Here is a 13,814-nt window from a genome sequence, read left to right as displayed (position 1 = left end):
TGTAAACCTACCTTTGCCCTAGCTTGTATATTTACTAAACATAAAAGAAGTCTAAAAAAAATACACAATAAACTCAGCAGTGGTTATATTAAGGGAGTGGGCCAGAAAGTGGGAAGCAAGAGTCAATTTTTTTCAGTGTACAACTTCTATGGCTTGAATATGTGACAATGGGGATATATTATTTCTGTCATTAATTTTAATTTTAAAAGTTAGAATATGGAAAAGCCCGAGGCAGTTTGGCTCAGTGGCTAGAGCATTGGCTTATGGATTGAAGGGTCCTGTGTTTGATTCCCAGTCAAGGGCACATGCTCAGGTATCGGTCTCAATCCCCAGTAGGGGACGTGCAGGGAGCAAGCCAATCAATGATTCTCTCTTATCATTGATGTTTCTCTCTCTCCCTCTCCTTCCTTTCTGAAATCAATAAAAAAAATATTAAAAAAAATATATATATAGATATATGGAAAAGAGTGGTGACCAACTTTTCCAAACCACAAACTATAATATAATACACGGTCTGCCAAAGCATTTTTGTTCGTCATCTCACTGCAGGAAGCAGTTAAGGAAAAGTTAAGTAGTCATCAGGATGTGTGAAGTTTCTAGGTTTCAATTGGGTTTTTTAAAGGACAGACTATCTAAAACAAGCCTATGTGAAATACCTAGCAGTTTTCGGCATTACTGGTAGATATGGAGCAAATGGGACAAGTCCCTGCACTGGGAACGCTATGTCCCCCTCTTGGAAGCCAGGCTGTGGCAGTGACCCCAGGAGCATCTTTCCTGGTCGGGGCAAGTATGCTCACGAGAAACTTGACTCAACTGGATGAACAGTTTCTGTATTTACTTTTTGCAAAAGAATTTCTCAAGAACAGAAAAAACAAACAAAAGAAACATCAGAGTTCCTCAGAACTATAATTTAGATTGAAGCTTTCTTTAAAAGAAATTGCAAAAGCCCAGCTGGCATGGCTCAGTAGTTGAGTGTCATCCTAGGAACCAGGAGGTCACTGCTCGATGCCCTATCAGGGCAAATGCCCGGGTTGCAGGCCTGAAGCCCAGTGGGGAACATACAGGAGGCAGCTGATCAATGGTTTTCTCTCATCGTTGATGTTTCTATCTCTCTCCCCCTCTCCCTTCTTCTCTAAAATCAATAAGTACCTAAAAATAGACAAACATGTAAATTGACCATACCTTCACTATGCCACCAGCCAATCAGGAGAGATATGCAAATTAATCCAACAAAGATGGTGGTTAACTTTTATACATAGGTGCCTTAGTTATGGGGAGGGACGCAAGTGTTCTGCCACAGCCCTGGTCTCTCAGGGCCTCTGGAAAGCATGGAAAGGCGGGGCCAGGGGAAAAAGGGGCAGCTCCAGGCCCTGAGTAGAAAGGGGCTGGGCTGGAATGGAAAGGCAGTGCCGGCAGCCAGGAAAACGAAAGCCCATTCTAGCACGAATCTTCGTGCATCGGGCTTTTAGTGTGTGTGTGTGTGTGTGTGTGTGTGTGTGTGTGTGTGTATTTTTTGTTTTGTTTTGTTTTGTTTTATTTGTTTTTTTAAGAAATCACAAAAATTGCAATTAGCTACTCATTTGGGGGGGAAATTACTTTTCATTCCTATCTCAAATTACACTTCAAACTAACTTCTATATAGATGAATTACTTTATAATGTGAAATAAAACCATCATACTACAGTAAGAAAACGTTGGTAGCATTTCTATGCAATCTTGTGGTTGGAGATGTTGATTTTCATGCATTCATTCTAGAAACTCTAGATGCCAAGCAGCAGAGAGCTAGCTGTCGAAAACAGACACAGCCCCTGTTCCCTATGGAGTCACAGGCTAGAGGAGGAAATTGGAAAAAATAATAAAATTTACATAATGATGCGTGCACAAAGGGGGGGGGGGAAGCAGAACTAAAAGGAAGAAAATACTGAGGAAATAACTAACGTTGGACAGCACTCTGACTGAGGTGAGATTTAAGCTGACCATCTTGTTAACAGTTACCATGGGTGTGCACTTCTACGCACAGGGCAGTTTTCTAAGAGCTTTGCATGAATTAAACCACATGGCCCTCCGAAACTCTGAGACAGGTACTATTATGATTACGATTCTTGGGTTACAGGTGAAGTAGAGGTAGAGTAACTTGCCCAAGGAAACAGCTAGGGAATGGGGCAGCCAAGGGGACCCAAGCAGCCTGCTCCAGAGCTCTCTCTGGGAACTGCCTCCCTGGACAAGGAGGAGTCGGCCATAAGAAATGTGTGTGTGAGAACATGTGTCCAAGCACGCACCTGCACATGTTGCAAGCAAAGGAACAGCACCCCAGGGGCAAGAAAGAGCTTGGCCTGTTCCCTGACTTGAAAGGAGGCCAGTGGAGCTGGAACATAGTGTTCTAGAGTGAGTAACAGAGCTGAGGCTGGAGAGCCGGCGAAGCCAGATCATGCCTGGCCTTGCAGGCCTCGGTGTGGAGAATGTCATGCTGGGCTCAGGCAGGGGTGTGCCAAGCCGTGATTCCACTTCAAAGAGATCACTCTGCTATGTGAAGAACAGATTCGGGGGACTACCATCAAGGCATTCCTGAGTCCATGTGGAAACCATAGGTCAGTGGTCAGCAAACTCATTAGTCAACAGAGCCAAATACCAACAGTACAGTGATTGAAAATTGTTTTAAGAGACACATTTTTTAAACTTAAACTTCTTCTAATGCCACTTCTTCAAAATAGACTCGCCCAGGCCATGGTATTTTGTGGAAGAGCCACATTCAAGGGGCCAAAGAGCCGTATGTGGCTCATGAGCCGCAGTTTGCCTACCACTACCAAAGGGGACAGACTCGACTTCTAGGCCTGGGTATCTACACCTGCGCCTTCTCAGTCCATCTCTGCAATGAAGCAGTGAGATTTACAGACACCCCTCTCTGCCACCTACCACATCCATGTCTTTAAGTGAGCAAGTCACTTCAGTCCTCCAGGTCAACGTCCTCCTCTGAAACCGAGGTTAATAATAGCTGCTCCACCTCCCTCACAGCTCTGTTGTGAGGATCAGGTAAGACAATGAGTGTGAAAGTGCTCTGTGAGTTTATAAGGTGCTTTAACATCCTAGTTATTCCTGTTAGTTGTTTCCTCACTATCCTTGACCTCACAGCACCAACTGAGCAAGGAGTGGTTATCTGTGATCTTCAGGTTGGCCATGGTGCTAACACAATAGTACAATGTCAGCACTATGTGTCTACTGTTGATTACAAATTTGGTAATGATCCTATTTCATTCAAAACAAGCATAACCTTTGGTTTTTAAACGATACAAGCATGGACTTCTGGAAGACAACGGTAGTAGCTAACAATGGTGAGCATATACCAAGAATCAAATAGCACCACGTGTACTTTACATCAACTAGCACCACTACCAGAGCGGCTTCATCACTATCATTTTATTGATGGGGAAACGGAGGCAAAGCAATACACCCAGTATTTGAACCCAGGCAACTAGCTCTAGAGCCCAGACTTTCACCCTCTGTCCTGCAATTCTGTTGTGACAAGATGTGGTCTAGGCTGGAGAGGAAGAAACCGGTCAGGGGGCCATGGCTCAAGTCTTAGAGGCAAGAATATGGACCTGACCAAGGACACTGGGGACCTTTTGAAAAGGCCAGCAAAAGTGTCCCAGTTGCTGACTACCAATACTGCTGAGAACTTAGGGTCACCAGGCACTTCCATATACTGCTAGTGAGACTATAAACTGGCACAACTTTTTGAGGAGACAATTAGCAGAGTGTATCAAACCCTGGACAGTACATTCCCACGACCCCATTCACTCAGCAATGCCACTTACAGTAATCTGTCCTGGGGAATTTTGGCTGTGCACGAAAGACGTGCACTGCAATGTTATTTCTAACGTAAGGATAGAAAATCAATTAAATGTCCAACAGAAGCAGAGGAGGATAGAGAAGCCACCGCATTGCCATCGTGAACACAGTGTGCTCATTTAAAATCCCATTAGTGTAGACTTTGGTACCTGACTAGTACTTCAAGTTCTGAGTGGGTTTGCCAGCAGTGCGGGCATAGGCAAGTCATTTAATTTCTCTGAACGTCAAGTTTGTTATGTTTAAATGGGGAATGAAAATGTACCAACCTCACAGGATAGCGAGAATTAATGAATTAATGTACGTAAAATGCTTGGTACAGAGCCTGGTACTGAGTAAGTATGTGATGATACTCATTTGAAAACAATCTAGCAAATGAACACATACAACACACATATCATTACAAGTACTTGTGATACAAACATTACAATTAATGCAGTACCGTTTTAACCTTGATTATATCTGGGTGTGGAATACCAGATTTTTTTTCCTTTAAGTTCTCTGTATTTCCTAGGTTTCCTATACTTGAATAAAGCCAGCAATATATTAGTATTTTAAGTATCTCCATTTTTTTTTTCAAGTAGCCTTAATCATACTCTTTTCCATCTATTGATTTTTCTCTAGCATAATCCACTCCATGCATATTGCATTTATGGAAATGGGATATTTTATTGATTTAACCTGAAGAGTAATACATTTTCCTTGTTATTCTTCAGAGTCAAACAGCTTGCTCATATTTCATCCCATAAATGTCTTTTCTGCACCCCTATCTACATTTGCAGATTAGGGGCACTCTGAAGGATCACTGGGGCACAAAAGGTAGGGGAAAGTGGATTAATGTCCCTTAAAAAGCACAGTTAAGAGAGACAAGCACAGCAACTCCATGACGAGTATACGGGAAGGAGTATAGCTTACCTCAGTTGTGTAAGGCCAGAAATTACTGCAGTAAATATTTCAACTCCATGGACAATTTCCTCGTGTGCTCCAAAGACGGAAGGACTTCAATAGCTCAGCAGTCTGTCCAGTACAGTGACAATCATTCTGAAAGACAAAAGAATCCGGTTGAGGGAAATGTCATGGAGAAATAGTCCTTTCTAGGCTGCAGAACCTGCAGCAAGAATGGAGAATCCACTGTGAGTGATGGCTGTGCGGTTCAGGAAGCCAAGTACAGCGAAGTGCTTTTCCTGCTGGGGTGGAAGGGGCAGGCCAGGGCGAAAGAGTCAGGCAAACACAGGTCTCCGTGGCTTTAGGTGACAGCTAGTGGCTGCTCTTGGGGTGAATCTTCACCATCACCGTGAAGACATAGGCTCCTCCTCATGGCCTTTCACCTTCACGTCCCCTGCTGTTCTCCATGCATTGACCAATATACATCTCATGGAAGCCATCCATTTTATCGTCTAACATTGGTCATTTCAGTCAAACCACTCCATAAACAACACATGGCCTTTCTCCTAAACTAGCTCCCCTGAAGACTCACTCTATAAATGGCAGTCCCTTGGGATTAACTGCGGGATTACTTCCAAGTCATCGCTCTCCATCCTCCTTTACTCCATGATCGGTCCACCACAGCATTCCCTTGTCTGTCCTTCCGCGCTCTACCGCTTTTTCATTCCAATCCACCACTATCACCAAATTCTTTGGCACCCCTACCTGTTTGTAACAGCAGGCTCTAACCTGTTCTCTCTCTGCGGATCGCCACCTATCCCCTCTCTCTTGCAGAACAGTTGCTTCCATCCCATGTCCTGTATAACCTTGAACAGCCCCCTGCTTCCTGGGTCTCAATTCTCTTCACTGTAAAACTCAGTCCATCCTCACTGTGCTTTGAAGGCATATGTCCCTGGGCTTGGATCCTGGCCTAGGCACAGGCAGAATTTAGACAAATTCTATTTCCTCAAAACTCAGTGTGTTATGCATAAAACCGGAATAACATCATCTACCCTTATGGTTGCTGTAAGAATAAGTAAGGGCTGTGAGATCTTGCACCTGACATACAGGAGGTACTCAACACATACCCACCCTACCTTACAGAATTATCTCCAACTTTGAAGCACTCTGTTCTAATTTCCAAGTCTTGCATTCTATTATATCCTTATCCATGGTGGTAATAAATTTCTCTTCCATAAAACAACCAAATACCAAATATACAAAACACGAAGTTCAGTCTAGATCTGCTTTATCTTATCTTCCTCCAATTTCCAACAAACACCCTCTGTTCTGATCAGATAAGTCTGCTCCAAAGAATGCATACACCCAGCCTTTGCAGCTCTCATTCCCCTGGCAAGACACAGCTTTTCTTATCCCTTCTGGCAAGGCCCACCCACCTTTCAGACAATTTAACCCTCACACTGAGAGGGTTAACAGAACTACCCATTGTCTTGTGTTTATTGAGCCAGTTGTCCAATTTGAAAAGGACTATTCTGATTATTTTTAAGTTAGTCTTGCATTTCAGCATGGACAACATTAGGATTTTTACAAATCAGGAATTTTTTTGCATCAGCTCTGCAAATGCGTTTGAAATTTATAAACATTCGTGCCTTAAGGTAAGATTCTTATTCATTACACCATTTTCTTTTTCTTAATAAAAAAAATTATTGTGGTAAAATGTAGATAATGTAAAATTTAACATCTTAACCATTTTTTGAAGTATGCAGCTCAGAGATATTACATGCATTCACACTGTTGTGCACCGAGTTGACACAAGAAACTTATTCCACCATCATGAGTAGACCTTCACATACTGAGTAGACCTTCACACACAATCCAGGGGCCTCTACATGGAGCCAGGAGAGGAGCTCTAAGTATGTCCAATGTGCGTAGATTTTGTGTCAAAGTGGATGTATTCTAATTCCAAACAAACATTTTATGTCCAAACTCCCAGCAACAGCAGGGATGATTCCCAGCAGGGAAAGACTGTTCCTTAGACTCTGAACTCAAAAAAGATGGTTGAAGGCCCAAGACTAAATGAAAATTCTAAGGGAACTGAGTAGAAGATAGTGAAGGATGAAGAGAGGTAGAGGAAGAACGCATAAAGGAGGCACAGAGGGGTGGTTACAGAGGTAGGAGAAAGACCAAGAGAGTGGAGAGATAGATTAGCCCAAAGACAGATGAGTGATGTCAACAGTTGTTATACCGTTTTGTCTATCAGAGATATTACTAACAGTAATGGAGAGAAGATGGCATATTCATTGGGAACCTTTGGCTACAAGGAGCAAAGCCCATTCAAGCCTATCAGAGTCAGAAAGCATCCTCACCATAAGGACACGGGGTAGGTAGCCTTGTATCAGGATACTACATACAAACTTTGCTTTATGTGTTGCAAATATGTGTTCCTCATTTTTAAAATGTTATCTCTAAAATGGAAATACCACTACTTCACTGGTCTATTCCGAGGGTTTAAAGAACATGAGGTAAAGTCATGACTGGAAGTAATCACTGTTAAAACAAACAAGAAATTGTTATTACTAAGGTGCTTTCCCCCCTTCCCCTCCCCCAAAATCCTCACCTGAAGAATGCTTTTTAAAATTGATTTTTTAGAGAGAGTAAAAGAGAAAAACACTGATGTGAGAGAGAAACACTGACTGCCTCCCACGTGTGCCCGACCTGGGATCAAACCTGCAGGTGGCCCAGTTGGCTGGAGCATCGTCCCCTGCACCAAAAGGCTGTGGGTTTGATTCCCTGTCAGGGCATATAACTAAGGTGCCTTATTCTTACAATCCTTTGGGCAGGTGCTATCATCCCTCTTTTCCAGGTAAAATGTAACAGGCATCCACAGCTAGCAAATTTATAATTAGATTTTTATTTTACAGATAAGCATTGTACGTATCGGTCTATTTTTATTGATTTCAGAGAGGAAGGGAGAGGGAGAGAGAAACACAAACATCAATGATGAGAGACAATCAAGGATCTCTATTGGCTGCCTCCTGCACGCCTCCCATAGGAAATCAAGCCCGCAACCCAGGCAAGTGCCCTGACATGGAATCGAACCATGACTTTCTGGTTCATAGGTTGATGATCAACCACTGAGCCACACCAATTAATTGGATGCCATCCATTCCTTTAAGTTCCATGTGAAAACTCTCTTCTTCTCCCTCCTCTGTGATGTGTTAAAGTGCCGTTTTGGTAACAAAATAAAATTTTTATGTATAGGAACCAGGGCCACTTTATTAGTCACTACAAACCTAACCCTAGGACAGGTACCTGACTTTTTGACATTCCAAATACCATTCAAGGTTCTTCAGCAGCTCATCCGTTAGTGATGCCTGCAGTAACAATACACACCTGAACCTGTGCTCTTGTCAGGGGTGAAGCAGCACGGTGCTATGTAAATATTTTATGTACTGCTTGAAATTCTAGATGAAGAAGCATTCACAGGTCCTCTGCAACCCCCTGGTTGCCCTGACAGCATTTTAAAACATATATATTTTTTGTTGATTTCAGAGAGCAAGGGAGGAGAGATAGAAATGTCAATGATGAGAGAGAATCATTGGTCAGCAGTTTCCTGCATGGCCCATACTGAGGATTAAGCCCGGACCAGGTTCATATGTCAACCCTCAGCCACTGAGCCACGCCAGCCGGGCCCTGATAGCATTTTTTAGGATTAATGTAATGGTCAAGCTTTACCATCTTTACCTGTTTTCAGCTACAGCATTTTATTAAATCAAGCTATGACAGTGAAACTCCAGGAGTTAGACTGCTCTATTATCGGTCCTTCCTCTTGGACAGGCTTGTCACCTTAGCAAAGCTTAGATCCATGGTCGGCAAACTGCGGCTCTTGAGCCACATGCGGCTCTTCGACCCCTTGAGTGGGGCTCTTCCACAAAATACCACAATCTGGGTGAGTCTATTTTAAAGAAGTGGCGTTAGAAGAAATTTAAGTTTAAAAAAATTTGGCTCTCAAAAGAAATTTCTGTCATTGTACTATTGATATTTGTCTCTGTTGACTAATGAGTTTGCCGACCACTGGCTTAGATCTACATCACAAACAAAAGTTAAATATACAGAGGGGAGAGAAAACAGTTGTCTAGAGAACTGTGTTTTCTGACAGATAATGGAGGGTAAGGTTAATTTCTCCCATGAACATTCAAGTATAATTTCTCCAAATTGAAAAGAATGTGGTAATACCCAACATGGTAATGAGTATTTTCAAATTTCATAATTAATTTTTCCTTTAAAATATTGCACTAATGTTGTTAACACTATAGAAATAGCTAGATTTATACATCAATGTATATATGTTTTTTAAAAATCAATATGAGATACATTCTCAAACTGTTATATGGTTCAGAGGAAAAACATATTAGATAAAATAAATATACTCATTTTTAAAAATTTTGTACAGAGGATTCAAGGAAATACTTTTTTCCTTTAGGATTAATAAATCAGAAAATGAAATGTCTGACTGACTGCTATCCATGCAAAAGATACTGCTAATACTTTTTTTTTTCTTTAACCTCAACTGCTTGGCAAAGGCCAAAAAAAAATCACCCGAGAGAAATTATAGAGGGAATAAAGGGCACTCAGGCATCCAAAGCAACTTCCTTTCCTGACCTTTAGATATATAAACTAGGGAGAATATTTCCACTTGAAGCAAAGGAAACAAAGGCCAATTTTTTTTTTTTTTTTTTTTTTTAATGTTCAGATTGGAAACTGGATAGAGGGTTTGGTCCCCAGTTGGGGCATGAACAAAAGGCAACCAATGATGGGGTTACCATTTGGCTCCGATTTCCCCTTTAAACCACAGGCCCCAGGACAGAAAGCTCCGATTCTCCAGTGTTTCTCCTCCTTCCGTTCTCTGTAGAAGAAGGGACCACACCTGGGGTAGCCGAGGGTGCGGTGGCAGGAGTTCCCTTGCTGTACTCTGAGGGAATGACGTTCTAGTAGGTAATGACCAGCAGGTGGCGCTGTCAGGTGGTTTGGAAGATGACATATGGAGCTTCAGTGTGTTCTTATCCCCAAAGTTTAAAAGAGAAATATCTTAACCTTCCCAGAGGATTATTTATAAAGGCACTGTTAGCCTGACTGCTGTGGCTCAGTGGTAGAGCATAGACCTCTGAATCATATTTTTAAAAATTCCTTCCTTCCTTCCTTCCTTCCTTCCTTCCTTCCTTCCTTCCTGGCTCCTGCTCCTCCTCTCCCTCTCCTTTAAGCATATCCTCCAGTGAGATTTAAAAATAAATAATATGTACACAGATAATAATAAAATAATTAAATAAATAAATAAATAAACAAACTAGATAAAACCAAGCAAATGTTATCTATCTCAAAATTATGAATACCCTGAAAAGATGCTTTTAATTCTTCCTCGTGAAAACAAATGACTTCAAGTTCTGCCGTGTGTATAAAGACAGAATGCAACACATACAGACTCCCATTTAAAATTATATATATATACTTAAAAAAGAGAGCAGTAGTCTTTTTCAATAAAGAACTATAAAGCAAAGGCTTCTTCCCTGTTGAGAATGGGGCAGTGCAGGTGTTCGTTTCAATATGAACCACCATGTAAATGCCACATTCCACTCTGGGGAAGAGAGAGAGGAAACTGAGGCCGGTTCCCCAGAGTGGCCCCATCAACTGGGTCAAGCTGTAAAGTACGCCAAGGGAATGTTCTCTCTCAAGCCTCATTAGTCATCAGAGCCCGGGCTCTGGTGTTTTAGCACAGACAGCTGGCGCCCTGCCCAGTCACCATCCTACTGCTCCTTAGCCTTCCTGGAATGCTGGGCCCAGAACTTCTGTCACCTTTCCCAAGAGAGGAGTGAGTCTGAGGTGAGCCATTCAAGCAGCCTAGGAGCCTAGGCAAGAGGATGCTGTCAGACAAAACGACTCCTTCCACCAGCAAGACAACCCGGATCCCATGGCAAACACCCTGGGAGCGCAGAGCAGAGGTGGGTGGGCACAGCCCCCCTGGTCCTCCTGCCTGACCCCTCCAAGCACCTGCTAGCCTTCTCCTCTGAGCCTCTAAAGCTCCGTTCAATGACAAAAAACAACACGTGCCCATCTACTGTTACCCTGGGCTGTTAGTAAAGTCTCAGAGGACACATGCATCTCCATTACCAAGTAACGGAGGAAGCCTGACCCCTTCTCCATCAATCACTCTTCTACAAGGAAGTAATTCCCGTCTTTGCACGCAGGATTGTTAAAGCAAGCATCCATCAATCTCAGGTGCGATGGGGGAGTTAGAAAACACTGTCCACCATTTCCCTGTCGTCTTTAAAATAAGAAGAAAATGCCTTTGACGTCATCATCCCTGCTCCCCTCACCACCTTCCTTTTCTCACCGGCAGTGACTTACATGACTTCTGGCCTTAAAAAAAAAAAATTGGCTTATGTATTGGATACATTTAGAGACTGGTAAGGCAGCAAATTTAATTGCTTGACCTAGGCCCTCCCCATTCACAAGTGCTCTCTCGTTCTTCGACGCGAAGACGGCCGTTGGTGATGGCGTTCACTCCTTAGGAGGGGAAGGAAGCGCCTGTCCGGATACGACAGCATCGAGGTTTCTGAGAGTCAGGATCTTCTGCCCACCAGTAATTAAAACCTGTACCAGCTCAAGTATTTTTTCTCTAGCAGGTAATGACCAGCTGGAAACAAATGACGAGTCCCTGTTAAACCCAACCTTCACTGCACTACAATAAGGACTGCGATCAGGCAAGATGGCAAAGAATGAAAAAAGCAAGTCCTAAAGAGGTCTGCCACTTGATACAACCTCACCACGTCCTACCTAGACCAACAAGAAATCATATTTCAGCCCTGGCCTGCATGGCTCCGTTGGTTGGGCGCTGTCACTGATTCGATTCCCAGTCAGAGCACATGCTGTGGTTGTGGGTTTGATTCCCGGTTGGGGGGTGAGCAGGAGGCAGCCGATCGAAATGTTTGTCTCTCTGTCTCTGTCTCTCTTTCTCAAAATAAATAAATAAATAAATAAATAAATAAATAAATAATTCAAAAATTTTCTAAGAAAGAACGGAAGATCTTTCTGCTATAAACAGCCATTGTTACCTCATCAGTTAAAACATACTGATGCAAAGAACGCACTGGCATACTAAAAATTCCTGCTGGACAGGTATAGGTGTCCCAAAGATACACACTTTAACAGCTGAGAGCTCAATTCTGAAAATGGAAATGTTTTTTTTTTAATAAACACTGCCTTTCTAATTATTCAAAGTGTGTCTACACATTTTTTGGGGCACCCTATATATGTCCTTTAAAAATTACACATGTATTTGTAATCGCTATTTATTGCAAATACAAGGTGGAGATATATAAGCGGGGGGGGGGGGGGGGGGACACTGACTTGCCAGTTCCAACTTGTTTCAAACCAAAAGACCTGACAAAATGAAAATGGACATGTCCTCCCAGCGACCTCCTGGGTGGGACGGCAAACGCGCGCCCAGGTGGTGCTGCACCCACACCCACACCCACGAGTTAGCTGGAAGAATGTCTCGGGGTGAGTTCAGGACTTGATTTTATGAGCCAAAAAGACGAAGGCCAATATCTGCGTCCTTACCAAATACTCACCAAGCACTTTCCTAAAAACCCATCTTTATTCTCTGAATAATCTGTGTACTGCCTTTAAACAAAATCAACTGCCTTTAATTTTTCTGATAAGTTAAGAAGCATCTCACTTTAGGTGTCTAAATTTCTCAGCTGGTGCTCTGTGCTCCAATTGCATTTCAGCAGTCATTAAAAAAAAAAAAAAAGCAGAACTGCCCTAACCGGTTTGGCTCAGTGGATAGAGCATGGGCCTCTGGACTGAAAGGTCCCAGGTTCGATTCCGGTCAGGGGCATGTACCTTGGTTGTGGGCACATCCCCAGTGGGAGGTGTGCAGGAGGCAGCTGATGGATGTTTCACTCTCATGGATGTTTCTAGCTCTCTATCCTTCTCCCTTCTTCTCTGTAAAAAAAACCAATAAAAGATATATTTTTTTAAATTGAAAAGAAAAAAGCAGAACTATGTGGTTTCTTACTGTAAATTTACATGGGATTACAAGTGCCTGGTTTTCACTTAATTTTAATGCATGTCTTGCTGTTTCCTTACTAGAAATGTGTTCTCTCTTTAATTTTAATTTTATTTTAAAGTGAAACATGGCTATTTCCTTACATATTATTTTTAAAAAAAGAAGAAAAGAAACCTATCTATTCAACAACATAGGATCTCCTTTATTTAAAACTTAACAATCAATGCATTCCTAAGGCTTTTTATGTTATTACTAGAGGCCTGGTGCATGGATTTGTGCTGGGGGGGGGGCGCACAGGGAACCTCTTGGTGGATGTCTGACTGCTGGCCTAGGCCCGGTCCCTCCACGGGATCAGACCTAAGCCAGCAGTCAGACATCTTTCTCACAGCCCAGGGCTCTTGTAGTCTGGGACACCTCACTCCTTACCGCCCACCCGCCTGCAGTGGAGGCAGGAGAGTCTCGCACCATGGCCACTTCTGGCTGAGCAGCACTCCCCCTGTGGGAGCACACTGACCACCAGGGGGTAGCTCTTGCATTAAGCATCTGCCCCCTGGTGGTCAGTGTGCCTCATAGCGACTGGTCATTCTGTTGTTGGGCTGATTTGCATATTAGGGTTTTATTATACAGGATTATATAATACGTATTTCCCCAGTGTGGGTGTTCAGTATTTTCATTTAAGAAGGGCTCCAACATTAGAACAAATCCATGAACATGTGCTGCCAAAGGAACTATAGGTAACTTCTGCACCGCCATAACCTCTAGCAATTGTCAACAATCCCCCTGGTGAAGGCTTTCTCTGGCTCTGGCGTGTACATAGCGGCATCAAATATCACTGTTTGCCCTGGTAACAATGCCTTTTCTTGTGGAGGAGACACATGACACCACCTTGTCACACAAACACCCCACAGAGGAGCGGGTCCAGGATGGAGCCTGCAGCCGGGTGTAGGAGTACCAGAATCATCTATCTCTCCCCCCACCCATGGGCTGATCTACAGGGAGTCGGACACTCACAGACCAC

At 43.0% G+C, this 13,814-nt stretch overlaps 2 protein-coding genes across 10 annotated transcripts in view; one reads left to right on the top strand and one right to left on the bottom strand.

Moving 5' to 3' along the window:
• The window catches only part of LOC123652171 (collagen alpha-2(I) chain-like), a 122,856-nt gene that overhangs the window by 39,843 nt on the left and 69,199 nt on the right, over positions 1-13,814 (top strand). The gene's annotated exons all lie outside the window — the stretch shown is intronic.
• Positions 1-13,814, bottom strand: part of KANK1 (KN motif and ankyrin repeat domains 1) — a 181,263-nt gene that overhangs the window by 124,074 nt on the left and 43,375 nt on the right. For 8 of the 9 annotated variants that reach the window (XR_004987178.2, XM_045580150.1, XM_036433901.2 and 5 more), the window contains exon 2: positions 4,759-4,884. The gene's annotated coding sequence lies outside the window, so the exon portion shown is untranslated. Of the gene's footprint in view, positions 1-4,758; positions 4,885-5,320; positions 5,432-13,814 lie in introns of those variants that run through there. The other variant, XM_045580145.1, reaches the window with a different exon arrangement.

The sequence above is a fragment of the Pipistrellus kuhlii genome, unplaced genomic scaffold, assembly GCF_014108245.1.
Source record: "Pipistrellus kuhlii isolate mPipKuh1 unplaced genomic scaffold, mPipKuh1.p scaffold_m20_p_12, whole genome shotgun sequence".
NCBI classification, from domain to species: Eukaryota; Metazoa; Chordata; class Mammalia; order Chiroptera; family Vespertilionidae; genus Pipistrellus; species Pipistrellus kuhlii.
The sequence above is the reverse complement of the archived record's forward strand: the minus strand, read 5'-3'. Positions and strand labels throughout refer to the sequence as shown.